Here is a 17,250-nt window from a genome sequence, read left to right on the forward strand (position 1 = left end):
GAATAGTTCACCATAACAAGTATATCGCAAATGTTAGGCGGAAGTTGACCGCAAATGGTAAGATATTACAATATAGCAGTGTCTTGGTGTCATCACTGCTGGAGTGCTCTGCGGTTATTTTCGACCCGAAATGTCACCTATCCATTTTCTCCGGAGATGCTGCCTGGACCGCTGAGTTACTCCAGCATTTTGTGTATATCTCCAGCGTGAGCGATCCGTCTAGTATACTCGGGGACCATTTCATGACACACGTGCGCTCGGTCTGAAAAATACCAATTGGATCTCCCGGTTGGCTACGCACATTAGCTCCTCTTCCCATTCCACTTCGGACCGATCTGCCTTTGGCCTCTTCCATTACCAAATTATGGCAACACGCAAATTGCAGGCACAGCACCTAACATGTTGCTTGGGTACCTTACAGCCCAGTGGTATGAACGTTCAATTCTTCCAGCTAACCTACAGACACCCCCCTCCCCTCTGCCCTCGCTCGTCCTTCAATCACCCCCCCCCCCCACCCCATCTCTGCCTTCACTAAAGTCCAATAACCTGTCCCACAGATCACAAATGTGTATCCTTCTTGGGTTCACATCTGTATGGAGGCAAGAATCGGCCTATCAGGGAATCTTATTTTCTGCTGTAGGAAGGAAGTGCAGATGTTGGTTTACACCGAAGATATAGGCAAAATATTAGATTAACTCAGCGGCACAAGCATCGTCTCTGGATAGAAGGAATGGGTGAATTTGCAGGTCGAGACACGTCTTGTGAAGAAACGTCACCCATGCCTTCTATCCAGAGATGTTGCCTGTCCCGCTGAGTTACTCGAACATAGTGTATCTATCTTCTTTTCGGCCGCCGGTCCTGATTTATCCTGTTTTTTCTCTCGTGGTTCCAGTCCCTCCCTATTATCATTCTAAGAGAAGATCCCGATGTAAAACGCCTCCGATCCATTTTCAGCAGAGATGGTGCCTGGACCGCTGAGTTACACTAGCATGTTGTGTCTATCTTCAGCATTAGATGAGAGAAAAACGATGGAGTGGGAACCTGATGAGCACTTGCTTCACACAGGGTGGTGGGCAAACGTTGGTGGATGTGCAATTGAACCACAGCCTATTCTGAAGAAGTGTTTCGACCCGAGTCGTCACCTGTTCCTTCTCTCCAGAGATGCTGCCTGTGTCGTTGAGTTACTACAGCATTTTATGTCTAGTCATGATTGAACGGTGGAGTATGACCTAAATCTGCGAGTATCACTTATGATAGACTACAGACAATAGGCAATAGGTGTAGGAGAAGGCCATTCGGGCCTTCGAGCCAGCACCGCAATCCAAAATGTCCCTGCATGATCATCCACAATCAGTACCCCGTTCCTGCATACTCCCAGTTCTCCCTGACTCCGCTATCTTTAATAGGCCCATGAAGCGCTATCTTTAAAGTATCCAGAGAACCCGCCAACATCGCGCTCAGAGAATTCCAAAGACTCACACTTACTGTGTGAAAAGGTGTTCCATCGTCTCCGTTCTAAATGGCTTACGCCTTATTCCTAAACTGTGGCCCCTGGTTTTGGACTCCCTCAAAATCGGGAACATGTTTGCTGCCTCTAGCCTGTTGAACTTTTAATAATATTTTATGTTTCAATAAGATATCCCTCATTCTTTTAAATTCCAGAGTGTCCAAGCCCAGCCGCTCCATTCTCTCAGTGTATGACAATCCCACCATCCCGGGAATTAACCTTGTGAACCTACGCTGCGCTCCCTCAATAGCAAGAATGTCATTTCTCAAATTATGGAAACACGACTGCACACATTACTCCATGTGTGGGCTCACTAGGGCCCTCTACAAATGCAGAGGGGCCTCTTTGCTCCTAAACGTAAATCCTCTTGTTATGAAGGCCCGCATGCCATTCGCTTTCTTCACTGCCTGCTGTACCCGCATGCTTTCTTTCAGTGACTGATGAACAAGGACCTCCAGATCCCGTGGTACTTCTCCTTTTCCAACTTGACACAATGTGTTGATCTCATGAGCGGTTGGGTATTACTATGAATGGCAGACGGACGGTCATTTTCAGTCGCTGAACACATATCAAATATTCAGATTCAGATTCAGATTCAGATTCAATTTTAATTTTAATTGTCAGTGTACAGTACAGAGACAACGAAATGCATTTAGCATCTCCCTGGAAGAGCGACATAGCAAATGATTTGAATAAATAATAATAAGTGATAATAAGTGTCCGAGGGGTGGGGGGGTGATTGGCAGTCACCGAGGTACGTTGTTGAGTAGAGTGACAGCCGCCGGGAAGAAGCTGTTCCTGGACCTGCTGGTTCGGCAACGGAGAGACCTGTAGCGCCTCCCGGATGGTAGGAGGGTAAACAGTCCATGGTTGGGGTGAGAGCAGTCCTTGGCGAGGCTGAGCGCCATCCGCAGACAACGCTTGCTTTGGACAGACTCAATGGAGGGGAGCGAGGAACCGGTGATGCGTTGGGCAATTTTCACCACCCTCTGCAATGCCTTCCGGTCGGAGACAGAGCAGTTGCCATACCATACTGTGATGCAGTTGGTAAGGATGCTCTCGATAGTGCAGCGGTATAAGTTCACCAGGATCTGAGGAGACAGATGGACCTTCTTCAGTCTCCTCAGGAAGAAGAGACGCTGGTGAGCCTTCTTGATCAGAGTTGAGGTATTGTGGGTCCAAGAGAGTTCATCGGAGATGTTGACTCCCAGGAACCTGAAGCTAGAAACACGTTCCACCTCCGTCCCGTTAATGTGGATGGGGGTGTGCGTGCCGCCCCTGGACTTCCTGAAGTCTACAATGAGCTCCTTGGTCTTCTTGGAGTTAAGGGCCAGGTTGTTGTCAGCGCACCATGCTGCTAAGTGCTGGACCTCCTCCCTGTAGGCCGACTCATCGTTGTTGCTGATGAGGCCAATCACCGTTGTATCATCTGCATACTTGATGATGGTGTTAGTACCATGTACAGGTGTGCAGTCATAGGTGAAGAAGGAGTAGAGGAGGGGGCTCACCACACAGCCCTGTGGAACGCCGGTGTTCAGGGTGAGGGTTGAAGAGGTGTGCTTGTCTAACCTAACAGACTGGGGTATGTTGGTTAGAAAGTCCAGTATCCAGTTGCAGAGGGAGGGGTCGATGCCCAGGTTACCGAGTTTGGTGATCAGTTTTGATGGTATAATGGTGTTGAATGCTGAGCTGTAATCGATGAACAGCATTCTTACGTAAGTGTCTCTGTTGTCGAGGTGGGAGAGGGCGGAGTGAAGTGCCGTTGAGATGGCATCCTCCGTATTCCTGTTCTTGCGGTAGGCAAACTGATAGGGATCCAGTGTGGGGGGTAGGCAGCTTTTGAGGTGTGCCAGGACCAGCCCCTCGAAGCACTTGGTGATGATGGCGGTAAGTGCAACTGGGCGGAAGTCGTTGAGGCTTGCCGCAGTGGAGTGTTTTGGCACTGGCACGATGTAGGTGGTTTTAAGGCACGTGGGGACAACTGCGTGGGCAAGTGACAGGTTGAAGATGTCAGTCCAGACGTCTGTCAGCTGCGCAGCACATGCCCTGAGCACGCGCCCGGGGATGCCGTCAGGGCCAGCAGCTTTACGTGCATTAGTCCTACTCAGTGCCACAAATACGTCGTAGGGGGTGAGTGTGAGGGGTTGGTGATCGGCAGGTAGCACAGCCTTGATGGCTGTCTCTAGATTGTCTCTGTCGAAGCGGCCATAGAAGTGGTTAAGCTCCTCAAGGAAGGAGGCGTCGCTGGATGTGGGGGTGGTGTTGGAGGGTCTGTAGTCCGTGATGGCCTGGATGCCTTGCCACATGCGTCGGGGGTCGGAGTTGTTGTTGAAGTGCTCCTCAATCCTGAGCTTATGGCAGTGCTTGGCCTACTTGATGCCCCTCTTCAGGTTAGCCCTGGCTGAACTGTAGGCTCCAGCATCGCCTGACCTGAAAGCGGTGTCCCGTGCTTTCAGCAGTAGCCTGACCTCGCTGTTCATCCATGGCTTCTGATTCGGGAATATGGTCACCTGTTTGAGGGATGTGACACTATTGATGGTGGAGTTTATAAAGTCCAGAACAGAGGATGTGTAGGAATCAATGTCCGTGTGGGAGTCAAGGGTGGCCTGGGCTGCAAACGCCTTCCAGTCAGTGTTTCCAAAACACGGCTGAAGTGTGAAGTCCGCTTCCTCTGACCAGACTTTAACTGTCCTCACAGTTGGTTTAACCCGTCTGATGACTTAGGGAGCAGGAACAATGAGACGTGATCAGACTGACCAAGGTGGGGGAGGGGGATGGCTTTGTAAGCTTCAGCCATATTGGTGTAGAATTTGTCCAGTGTATTGTCTACTCTAGTGGGGAAGGAGACATGTTGGTGGAATTTGGGGAGTACAGTCTTCAGGTTAGAGTGATTGAAGTCACCCGCAACAATGAAGGCTGCCTCGGGGTTGTGCGTCTGTTGATTGCTAACGTCAGTATGCAGCTCTTTCATTGCAAGCTTGGCATTAGCATCAGGAGGGATATAGGCTGCAGTCACAACAGTGGAGGTGAACTCTCTGGGCAGATAGAACGGTCTGCATCTAACCAAGAGGAACTCAAGGTTAGCTGAGCAGTGACTCTCGATGATGGTGGAGTCCGTGCACCATGCTTTATTTACATAAATGCACAGACCCCCACCTCTGGTCTTACCGGAGTCTGATGTCCTGTCCGCTCGGAGTAAATGACGCCCCGATAGCTGGATGGCGCTGTCAGGAACGTCAGTGTTGAGCCAAGTTTCCGTGAAGATCAGGATGTTGCAGTCCTTGATGCAGCTGTGGGAGGTGATCCTTAGCCGGAGTTCGTCCATTTTGTTTGCCAGTGAGCGCACGTTGGCGAGGAAAACGCTAGGAATCGCCACCCTGTGTGGGGCTAGCTCTAACCTGGCCTTTAACCCACCTCTGCGTCCCCGGCGGTGTTTTCGTACGCGTCGCCGTCTGTTGGTGCTTCTGGTCGGCCGAGCTGGCTTGGTGCGCGCTGGTGTTCTGCCGCTCCGTTGCTCCGCGTCTGCGTCTCCGTGACTCCGCAGGCGTTCTTCAGCCCCGCGGCTCTGCTGATGGTCTCCAGCCCCGGGGCTTACCTGGTGTTCTCCAGCCCAGCGGGTCGGGTGGCGGTCTCCAGCTCCGCGGTGTTCTCCAGCTCCACGGGTCGGATGGTGTTCTCCAGCTGCGAGGGTCAGGTGAGCTGCACGGGTCGGGTGGCGTTCTCCAGCTCCACGGGTCGGGTAGCGTTCTCCAGCTCCACGGGTCGGGTGGCGTTCTCCAGCTCCACGGGTCGGTGGCGTTCTCCAGCTCCACGGGTCGGGTGGCGTTCTCCAGCTCCACGGGTCGGGTGGCGTTCTCCAGCTCCACGGGTCGGGTAGCGTTCTCCAGCTCCACGGGTCGGGTGGCGTTCTCCAGCTCCACGGGTCGGGTGGCGTTCTCCAGCTCCACGGGTCGGGTAGCGTTCTCCAGCTCCACAGGTCGGGCGGCGTTCTCCAGCTCCACGGGTTGGGTAGCGTTCTCCAGCTCCACGGGTCGGGTGCCGTTCTCCAGCTCCGGGGCTCACCTGGCGTTCTCCAGCTCCACGGGACGGTTGGGCTCCGCGGGTCGGGTGAGGGCCGATGGTCGGGTGAGGGCCGCGGGTCGGGTGAGGGCCGCGGGTCGGGTGAGGGCCGCGGGTCGGGTGAGGGCCGCGGGTCGGGTGAGGGCCGCGGGTCGGGTGAGGGCCGGGGGTCGGGTGAGGACCGAGGGTCGGGTGAGGGCCGAGGGTCGGTTGGGCTCCGCGGGTCGCATGGCGGTCTCCAACCCCGCGACTCACCTGGCGGTCTCCAGTCGGGTGCTCTGTTGTTCTGATGAGCTCAGACGGAAGACGGAGATCGCCCAGAAAGTTGTTGCAGCCGCAGGAACCGAAGTCCAGAAGTTCCTGTTGGCTGTACGAGATGGATACAAGACTGCACCGAGTGAGCAGCCTTGAAACAGGTAAGGGGATCGTCGCTATTTTCCCATTCTAGGGCGACACAGGGCGTCGCGGTGTGCCCGCGCCGCCGCCACCATTTTAATTCACGACTATGATATGAATATGACACAAATATGATATGAATAACAGTACATTATTAGCACGTGTAGCGGGATACCGAGAAAAGGATAACCTTTGTGTGCGTGCTGTTCAGGTACATCAACGCGTACAATGCATGAGTACAACCCAGTTACAGTCAATATAAGCGGTAGTGTAACGAGAACAATACCAGAGAGCAAAATATAATCTTACAGCATTGCATCGTTACATTTGCAAAGAGGAAACGGCCACAACGAGAACATTGGAAGATCGGAACATTGGAAGTTCGCGCTGGTTTTGCGGTGGAACAGCCAATAGTGTGATGACGGAGGTGAGAGTATAGCGTATAAGTGCACAGGACGTTGGTGAGCCCACATTTGGAGTATTGTTCTGGGCACCATGAGATCGGAAAGACGTTATCAAGTTGAAAAAGGGTACTGAGAAGATTTACGGGGATGTTGCCAGGACTGGAGGGCCTGAGCTTTAGGGAGGGGTTGACTAGGCTGGGGCTCTATTCCTTGGAGCGGGCGGAGTGGTCTTATAGAGCTGTATAACATAATGAGAGGAATAGATCCGGTAGATAAGAATCTTAAGAAATAAATTAGAAAAGCTAAAAGAAGATATGAGGTTGCTTTGGCAAGTAAGGTAAAAGTAAATCCGAAGGGTTTCTACCGCTATATTAATAGCAAAAGGATAACGAGGGATAAAATTGGTCCATTAGAGAGTCAGAGTGGCCAACTATCTGCAGAGCCAAAAGAGATGGGGGAGATATTGAACAGTTTCTTTTCTTCGGTATTCACCAAGGAGAAGGATATTGAATTATGTGAGGTAAGGGAAACAAGTAGAGTAGCTATGGAACCTATGAGGATCAAAGAAGAGGAAGTACTGACACTTTTGAGAAATATAAAAGTGGATAAGTCTCCAGGTCCGGACAGGATATTCCCTAGGACATTGAGGGAAGTTAGTGTAGAAATAGCAGGGGCTATGGCAGAAATATTTCAAATGTCATTAGAAACGGGAATAGTGCCGGAGGATTGGCGTACTGCGCATGTTGTTCCATTGTTTAAAAAGGGGTCTAAGAGTATACCTAGCAATTATAGACCTGTTAGTTTGACGTCAGTGGTGGGCAAATTAATGGAAAGAATACTTAGAGATAATATATATAAGCATCTGGATAAACAGGGTCTGATTAGGAACAGTCAACATGGATTTGTGCCTGGAAGGTCATGATTAACTAATCTTCTTGAATTTTTTGAAGATGTTACTCGGGAAATTGATGAGGGTAAAGCAGTGGATGTTGTGTATATGGACTTCAGTAAGGCCATTGACAAGGTTCCTCATGGAAGGTTGGTTAAGAAGGTTCAATGGTTGGGTATTAATGGTGGAGTAGCAAGATGGATTCAACAGTGGCTGAATGGGAGATGCCAGAGAGTAATGGTGGATGGTTGTTTGTCAGGTTGGAGGCCAGTGACGAGTGGGGTGCCACAGGGATCTGTGTTGGGTCCACTGTTGTTTGTCATGTACATCAATGATATGGACGATGGCGTGGTAAATTGGATTAGTAAGTATGCAGATGATACTAAGATAGGTGGGGTTGCGGGTAATGAGGTAGAGTTTCAAAGTCTACAGAGAGATTTATGCCAGTTGGAAGAGTGGGCTGAAAGATGGCAGATGGAGTTTAATGCTGATAAGTGTGAGGTGCTACATCTTGGCAGGACAAATCAAAATAGGACGTACATGGTAAATGGTAGGGAATTGAAGAATGTAGTTGAACAGAGGGATCTGGGAATAACTGTGCACAGTTCCCTGAAAGTGGAATCTCATGTAGATAGGGTGGTAAAGAAAGCTTTTGGTGTGCTGGCCTTTATAAATCAGAGCATTGAGTATAGAAGTTGGGATGTAATGTTAAAATTGTACAAGGCATTGGTGAGGCCAATTCTGGAGTATGGTGTACAATTTTGGTCGCCTAATTATAGGAAGGATGTCAACAAAATAGAGCGAGTACAGAGGAGATTTACTAGAATGTTGCCTGGGTTTCAGCAACTAAGTTACAGAGAAAGGTTGAACAAGTTAGGGCTTTATTCTTTGGAGCGCAGAAGGTTAAGGGGGGACTTGATAGAGGTTTTTTAAATGATGAGAGGGATAGACAGAGTTGACGTGGAAAAGCTTTTCCCATTGAGAGTAGGGAAGATTCAAACAAGGGGACATGACTTGAGAATTAAGGGACTGAAGTTTAGGGGTAACATGAGGGGGAACTTCTTTACTCAGAGAGTGGTAGCTGTGTGGAATGAGCTTCCAGTGAAGGTGGTGGAGGCAGGTTCGTTTTTATCATTTAAAAATAAATTGGATAGTTATATGGATGGGAAAGGAATGGAGGGTTATGGTCTGAGCGCAGGTATATGGGACTAGGGGAGATTATGTGTTCGGCACGGACTAGAAGGGTCGAGATGGCCTGTTTCCGTGCTGTAATTGTTATATGGTTATATTGTTATATGGTTATATGCACAGAGTCCCTTGCCCAGTGTAGGGAAAACAAAGGACCAGGGGTCATAGTTTTAAGGTGAAGGGGAAACGAGTTATTAGGAATCTGAGACGTATATTTTTCACACAAAGGGTTGTGCGTGTAAGGAACAAGCTCTCAGAATAGGTAGTTAAGGCAGGATCTATCCGACAATTCATGAAACAGTGGGACAGTTAATGGTTTGGAGGGATTCGTACCAAACGCGGGCAGGTGGGACTACCATAGCTGGGACACGTTGGCCAATGCGGACAGGTTGGGCCGAAGGGCCTTTTTCCACACTGTATCACTTTATGTCTCTATGACTCAAAGAGGGGTTAACTGGAATGAAGTGCAATTGATTATGTTGGCTGTTTTACCCAAGTTAGGTGAAGTTTGGCTATTTTTGTATTCGCAAGTAGACCGAGGTAAAGTGAAAAGCTTTTGTTTGCATGATCTCCAATCAAATGAAAGATTATTCATGACATGCTAGCAGTTGGCTCTTTCGGTTTCGGACACTACAGTACCGTATGTGTCATCTGCACATAATTTCCACTTGGGCATGTGATCTGATGTTTAATTCATTTGAATGTCTTAACCAAACTTCTGACATAAAATCATTCTGCTTTAAAAAAAAAATGAAATTAATAGATCGAGGACCATAGGTTTGAGGAGAAGGGGAAAAGATTGAATGTGAATCTGAGAAGTAACTTTTCCACATAAAGGCTGGTGGGTGGGTGGAACGAGCTGCCGAAGGAGGCTGTTGAGGCAGGGGCTATCGCGAAGTTTAAGAAACAGTTAGACAGGTACATGCATAGGACATGTTTGGAGCGTTATGGATTGAAACGCGGGCAAGTGGGACGAGCGTAGCTGGGACATGTTGGCCGGTGAGGCCAATCTGAGCCTAAGTGCCTATTTCCACGCTGTATTTACGACTCCATGGCTCTAACAGGGAATGCCCGGGATGAAGTACCCATGATCCACCTGTGTACCATCTGCACATAATTCCTACTTGGGAGTGTGGTCCGATGACTCACTCATTTGAGTCTCTCAATGGAATCTGTGAGTAAAAAGTAACCTGCCAAAGCCGAGACAGCGGGGGACTGTCGTCATTTGTTGTTTTCTTTGCAAATTTCACAATGTATATTTGCACAGTTTTGCAATATCGCTCCCTATGGAGATTCTGTATTTTTTTCCATGTCGCTATTTTCAATGTCGTGATGTTGCAAAATCAGTATCATTGTCAAGATCCGATAAGGTACAAAAACTCTGGGATTGTGAATGAGCGCGACAACATGTCGATCGCTTGCCCGCAACACCGGTGTACACAGACACTGCGGGAGAGATATTATAGCGTGGAGAAGATACTGTACCTGATCATTGCGGTAATTGGAGTACCCGGTAAGTGGCGGCGACGTTTCAAATGTATCCACTCCCTGTAAGAGATAACGTTGTTCTTTTTGTGGCAGAACACGCCGCCATTCAATATGATCAAGACTGATCATCCAAAATGATGCTTTCATACTTTCTCTCCATATCCCTTGATTCCGTTAGCCCTGAGAGCGATATCTAACTTATTTGAATACATTCAGTGAATAGGTCTCCATTGCCTCCTCTGGCAGATAATTCTACAGATTCAAAACTCTTTGGATGAGAACGTTTTCCTTCGTCTCAGCCCTAATGGCCTACCGCTTATTATTAAACTGTGACTCCTGGATCTGGACGCTCCCAACATCGGGAACAATTTCCTGCATCTCGCCTGTCCAATCCCTTAAGAATTTTATGTTTCTATACAATACCCTCTCATCCTTCTAAATTCCAGTAGAAACATTGAAACATAGAAAATAGGTGCGGGAGTAGGCCATTCGTCCCTTGGAGCCTGCACCGCCATTCAATATGATCATGTCTGACCATCCAACTCAGTATCCTGTACCTGCCTTCTCTCTATACCCCCTGATCCCTTTAACCACAAGGGCCAAAGCTAACACCCTCTTAAATATAGCCAACGAACTGGCCTCAACTACCTTATGTGGCAGAGAGTTCCAGAGATTCACTACTCTCTGTGTGAAAATGTTTTTCTCATCTCGATCGTAAACGATTTCCTTTTTATCCTTAAACTGTGACCCCTTGTCCTGGACCTCCCCAACATCGGGAACAATATTCCTTCATCTACCCTGTCCAACCCCATAAGAATTTTGTAAGTTTCTATAAGATCCCCCCTTAAACTTCTAAATTCCAGCGAGTACAAGCCGAGTCTATCCAGCCTTTCTTCATATGAAAGTCCTGACATCCCAGGAATCATTCTGGCGATCCTTCTCTGTACTCCCTCTATGGCAAGAATGTCTTTCCTCAGATGTGAAGACCAAAACTGTACGCAATACTCCAGATGTGGTCTCACCAAGACCCTGTACAACTGCAGTAGAACCTCCCTGCCCCTATACTCAAATCCTTCTGCTATGAATGCTAACATACCATTCGCTTTCTTCACTGCCTGCTGTACCTGCATGCCTGCTTTCAATGATTGGTGCACCATGACACCTAGGTCTCGTTGCATCGCCATTTTGTAAAAACAGGTCAAACGGTGCGCTTCACGTCTGTCTTGGAGAGGGTTCCACCAGAGAATTCAGAAGTTTGGTAACACTCGCTTCTCTCTCATAGGTGTTAGTAACAAATCGAGTTGCCTGTCTTTGGACACGTTCGATGGAAGAAATGTTTTTATTTGTGTATAGATCCCATGCTGCAACTGCGTAGGCCAAATGAGGTCTAGCGAAGATGAAGTATAGCATCTCCTTGACAGGTTGAACAATGATGAAAGTGTGATCCTGATTCTGATCATGTTACAAGTTTCCCAGCTGATATTCGTTGTACAAGAATATGTGAGGTATATCAATCCTCTCAGTATATCAGTATATCAATCCTCTCAGTGAAATATGTTTGAATTGGCGCTGTTATTTTTCCTATTTTCAGACAGCCAAAACTAACCCTGGAGTGCATACTGTGGTTGTGTCCTTGGGCAAGACACTTCACCCACCTTTGCCTGTGTGTGTGGATGTAATTATGTGAAGCACTTTGGGGTCAATGCAAGTTGACTAAAAATGTGCTATATAAATAAAGACATTTAATTTTAATTTAACCCTCTTTCTTTCTCACCGCCGGGACGCACTGAAATGTCGTTCTTCCCCATAGTTGTTGTCCCAGTGCTCGGGACAGGCAGCTCTCCGGGAGGGACGGTGTGACTGGGATGGGGTTTACATTGTGAAGTTCACTGTGACTGAGTTAGTGAACTGGATGAACACCCGCTCCTGTGGACAAGTCTCACTGTGGAGTCTGTCTGTTACAGTCGGATTCCACCGCCTGTTGGTCAATAATTGGATCGATGCCCTGAACCAGTGACCGCGGATCTACCGGCGTGTGTTGTTACCGAACTGAACTCACTGTGTGAAATGAATCCATTAACGGAGCCACTTTTCTGCCGGATTCTAAGTTGTCCCTGTCTTCCCTCTGGAACTCTCCTCGTTCCCAGAGTCCTGGTTAAACTCGGCCGGTCACGGTTAGATCTGTGACACCGGCCCCATCAGAGACTGTGGGCAGCAACAGGGTTAACCCTGAAAAGACAATTGCGCCTATTGCAACGGGTGGCTTCTCGTTCCCTCCCACCCCGCCCTTTACCCCGCCCAACCGTCAACTTATCTATTCTCCCCTGAAGCAGGCAGGCAGGTCGGGTACAGTCGGAGCCGGCTCTGACATTGTTAAACTTGCAGCCGCGCACCGACTCCAACACTTCCGATCTTGAGCTGAAAGTCGAGCCGTGTTCACCTTCCGAGAATGTGTTAAGTAAATGTCATGTGTCCTCTCCCTTCACTTTCCGCAGTGAATTTAGTGGCAATTGTGATCCTATCCCGGGGAAAGTGCGGCCTCTCCGCCTGCACCACTCGCTACCTAGTGGCCATGGCAGCGGCCGATCTACTAGTCCTTATCATCGAGGTAATTTTACATCGGCTCCGACATCATTACTTTTATTGGAGTTTCCTGTCCATCCCCCCTGTGTGCAGTTTTATCGGTGCACTGAGGTATGCAGCTATACACTGTTCTGTCTGGTTCACCGTCACTTTCACCTTTGATCGGTTTGTCGCCATTTGTTGCCAGAAGCTGAAAACTAAATATTGCACCCGGAAAACTGCGGCTGCGGTTCTGGGAACAACCGGCGTTCTGCTCTGTTTGAAAAACGTTCCCCGCTACTTCACAAAAGGACCAGAGACAATCATCGACAATGTCCCGTGGGGCTGTGCCATGTTGGCCAGTTATTTCACTGACCCCGGGTGGGTGGCATTTGACTGGATCGATACGGTGTTAACTCCGCTCCTCCCTTTCGCTGTAATCCTGCTGCTCAACGCTCTGACAGTCCGCCACATTTTAGTGGCCAGTCGGGTCCGTAAGAGGCTGATGGGTGAGAGCAAGGGGGTGAACCGCAGTGACCTGGAGATGGAGAGCAGGAGGAGGTCTGTGGTTTTACTCTTCACCATCTCCGGCAGCTTCATCCTCCTGTGGCTGACGTTTGTTGTATTCTTCGTCTATTATAAGTTCACAGGAAATGGTACTGACCTGAAGGATTATGAAAATATATTTTTAAACGTCGGGTCTTTGCTGAGGAATCTCAGCTGCTGCACAAACACATTTATTTACTCGGCGACTCAGTCCAAGTTTAGGGAGCAGATGAAGAGCGCGGTGAAATATCCTCTCACCTCAGTGCTTCGGCTCATTAATAAATCCCCGCCCTGAGCGCATCCCAGAGGCGGCTGCAGTCTCTCCGCTCCGGGCACCGGCTGCTGACATTCACCGCCGGATCTTGCAGGTGTCAGTCCCGGGCGGATGATTCAATCGACGGACCCGCTCCACGACCTCCAGACCGTCACAGCGAGATCTGTCACATTTCCCCAATCGTCCCGTCCACCTCCGCAGTGGGGACCGGTCTGGGATAAACTCTACCCTGGGACCAATCATCCCATCACACTCCGCGGATCACTTCTGCCTCTTGTACTTTGGTATACCCATCCCCAGAATTATTCTCCAATATCGCACTAGTGACTGTTAGGGCAGTTAGTGTGCCCTTTCCACTGGGTCCACTGTCCCACCTCATGTAGTCAGAGAGTCATGGGGTCATGCAGCACGGAAATATCTTCAGCCCAACGCGTCCACTCCAATTCAACATGGCCCTACTATACCAGTCCCACCTGCCCGTGTGTGTCCAACATCCCACTCAACCTGTACCCGTCTAAATGTTTCTTAAAACCCCTGTCTCACAGTGCGAGTTGACACACGATGTACCCCGAGTTAAAACTCGTGGTTATAACGTACGAGTAATGTAGCGGTAACGTCGGAACCCGTGGACGCAACTTAGAGACTCGTGGCGCTAACGGCAGGTACCCGTGAAACTTGTCAACTCGTGAAAAAAATCAAACATGGTTAAAGTTTTCCACAAGTGAAATTTACTCTTGTGGTTAAGAATTGAAACATTTTAACTCGTTGTAAGAACGTAGTGGCCCGTGCGTTTACCTTAGTGTATCGTCAGTCTACCGTGGGAACTCTTTAACTCAGCGGGCAGGCAGCAGTTGATTGTTGCTCCCTTCAGTTTCCCAGGGGGTCGCAACGGGACTGGAGTTGGGAGGGAAAGGCGGGGGAGTCGAAGGAGAGGAGGGGGAGACAGATGGGGGTGTCTTCATTTACTGGCGGTGGGTGCCTGTCACTGAAACAGGCAGGTGAGATTTCACATCCACCTTGTGTGTGTGTTTCTCTCTCTCTCTCTCTCTCTCTCCCTCCCTCCCTCCCTCCCTCTCACACAGGCTGAGAGACTCTGCCTCTGTGAGTGTACGTCTCTTTCTCCCCCTCTCACACACACAGTAAGACCGAGGTACTGTGCTCAGTCCATCCGTGTCTCCCACATACACAGTAAAACTCTGCTTTGTGTGTGTATATACGTCTCCCCTCATTTCTCCCCCCCCCTCTCTTTCTCCCCCCCCCCCCCCCACCTCTCCCTTTCTCCCCCTCCCCCACCTCTCTCATTCTCCCCCCACAGACAATAAGACCGATGTATTCTGCTTAGTCTATCTTCGCACCCACACACACAGATGGACCTAGGACATGTGCACTCTTTCTCTTCCCCAGGCACCCCGAAGTACATCACTCTGCCTGTGTGCCTCGCTCTCTGTCTCCCTCCCCCTCTCTCCTTACTACATAGTCAGAGGTCCACACTGTCTCTGTGTCTCTCACTCCCCTACACGCACACAGACAGAGGTACACACTGCCCGTTTTGTGTGTGTGTCTGCCTATGTCTCTCTCTCCCACACACACAGTTAAAGGTACTCCACGCTGCCTGTGTGTGTGTGTGTGTGTGTGTGTGTGTGTGTGTGTGTGTGTGTGTGTGTGTGTGTGTGTGTGTGTGTGTGTGTGTGTGTGTGTGTGTGTGTGTGTTTGTGTGTGTGTGTGTGTGTCTATGTCCCACCCCCCACACCCACACACAGACAGTCAGTCAGTCAGAGGAACCCCACTCTGTGTGTGTGTGCGCGCCTCTGTCTCTCCCTATCACAGTCAGAGTGAGGTACTCCCCCCGCAGTCTCTCCGCGGCCACCCCACAGACAGGGTGCATCTGCAACCCTCTGGCTGCCCAGGCAGTCATACACGACTCCGGTGGCGGGCTCCAGGCACAGCTCTTCACCCCCCCCCCCAGTTGATTGTCACTCCCTTCAGTTCCCCAGGGTGTCGGGACGGGACTGGAGTTGGGAGGGAGGGGGGGGGGGGTGGGGTTGGGTGAGCAGGAGAGTGGGTTGTTTGCAGCTGCAGGTGGAGGGGGCAAGGGCTGGACAGTTTCCAGCCTCAGCTCCTGTTCCACCGAACGTGTGTACGTGGACGGGTGGTTTGGTTGGCGGCGGCACATGGTGTGGCAGAGCCGGCGTGCCTGTTGACTGCAACACCACCCCCCCCCCGCCCCCCAACCCCCCTTCCCGGTCCGGAGCCTCGCTGGGAGAGAGACCCCGAGCACCTGCCCCGGGGCGACTGGTACTTCCCTACTGGCATCGCCGACGTGAAGACAGTGCAAAGCCCCCGCGCCCGGTGCAATGGGCGGGGAGCTGGGGAGGGGAGGGAAGGGGTCACACACATGGCCGGGAAGCAGAGGGGTGTGGGTGGGGGTGGCGACAGACAGGGCCAACAATGAGATGGAGAAACACCGACGTGCAAAGGAGACCTACAAAAGTGCACGATCTCCCTCTCGCGTTATGTTAGGCGTTTGTCGCCTGCTGTTTCTGACGCTAAAGTCTTGGGATCGTTGCCCTTCGTGTTGGCGTGGTGGGGGAGGGGGGTATTGTGCTGCTTGATCGCCCCTTGCTATCCCATGGACAGGGAGACACAGCGGCGTTTGATACTGGTGGGCAATCACTATCAAAGTGTCTGCCCACACAGTCAGTACACCTCTCCTACACTAAGATCACCCTGCATAGAATGATCCCAGCCTAACCCAAGAGCCATGTCACCTCATACAGTTTAATGACGCCCGAGCATCCCCCCCCCCCCCCCCACCCAACCTCTCTCCACCTCAACTCACGCCTGGGCACCAAAGCAGCTCAGGCGGCGAACACTGAGCTCCGTCTCCCAACAATGTGATGTGCACATCCGTCCATATTCAAAGATTTCATCTTCCGTCTCCCCGCAGTGTGTAGAGATGGTAGTAAATTCAATTAAAATATATCAAACCTGTGTGTTTCAAACAAATCATAAGTATAACTGCTCTGGCACTGGACGGTGCGCTTTTTCCCTTTGTAGGTCACATCAATAGATGCGGCCGCGCTGAATGCTATATTTAAACCAAAGCCGCAGGGTGGAGATGTCTTTTTAACACTGTTGCTTAATAAAACATGACACTGTTGCTTATTGAAACAGACCTTCATTCAGGATTGGCTCAAAAGTAACTCGGGAGACGAACTTGGAACATCGCAGAAATGACAAGTAAATGGCAAACTTTTCATACCCGTGGGAACTCGGTTAAACTATTGATCATACACTTGGGATTTCGTACACAAAAACGAGTCCGTGTATGTATGTGAATGAGTATGTGAGTGTGAATGAGTATGTGAGTGTGAATGAGTCTGTGTGTGTGTGTGCGAGTGTGTGTGCGAATGAGTCTGTGTGTGTGAGAATGAGTCTGTGTGTGTGAATGAGTCTGTGTGTGTGTGAGTCTGTGTGTGTGAATGGGGCTGTGTGCGTGTCTGTGAGTGTGTGTATGTGTGAATGAGTCTGTGTGTGTATATATGTATATGAGAGTGTGTGTGTATATGAGTATGTGCGTGTGTGTGTGTGTGTGAGCCTGTGTTTGTATGTATGTGAGTCTGTGTGATGTGGAGGGTGTGTGTGATCAACAAATAGTACAAATAATAGTCTTTCGTAGTTTAGAGCTTATTTGTTATGTTTAATAGCGTGATGGCTGTCAGGAAGAAGCTGTTCCTCAATGTAGATGTTAGTTTCCAGTTTACAAAAGTCGGACGTGACGAAAAGTCGGGCATCAGTCAGAGTCACGTGAGTCAGTCAGGCCAAAGGCCATGAGTTAATCCCAAGGCAGTGAGGGAGTCCAGAGGTCATGAGTAAATCGCTCACTGCCCCCACCCCTCATCCACTGACATTCCCCACCTCAAGATGCTGCCTCCGC

Source organism: Amblyraja radiata, chromosome 40 (genome assembly GCF_010909765.2).
Source record: "Amblyraja radiata isolate CabotCenter1 chromosome 40, sAmbRad1.1.pri, whole genome shotgun sequence".
In the NCBI taxonomy this organism is placed as follows: domain Eukaryota; kingdom Metazoa; phylum Chordata; class Chondrichthyes; order Rajiformes; family Rajidae; genus Amblyraja; species Amblyraja radiata.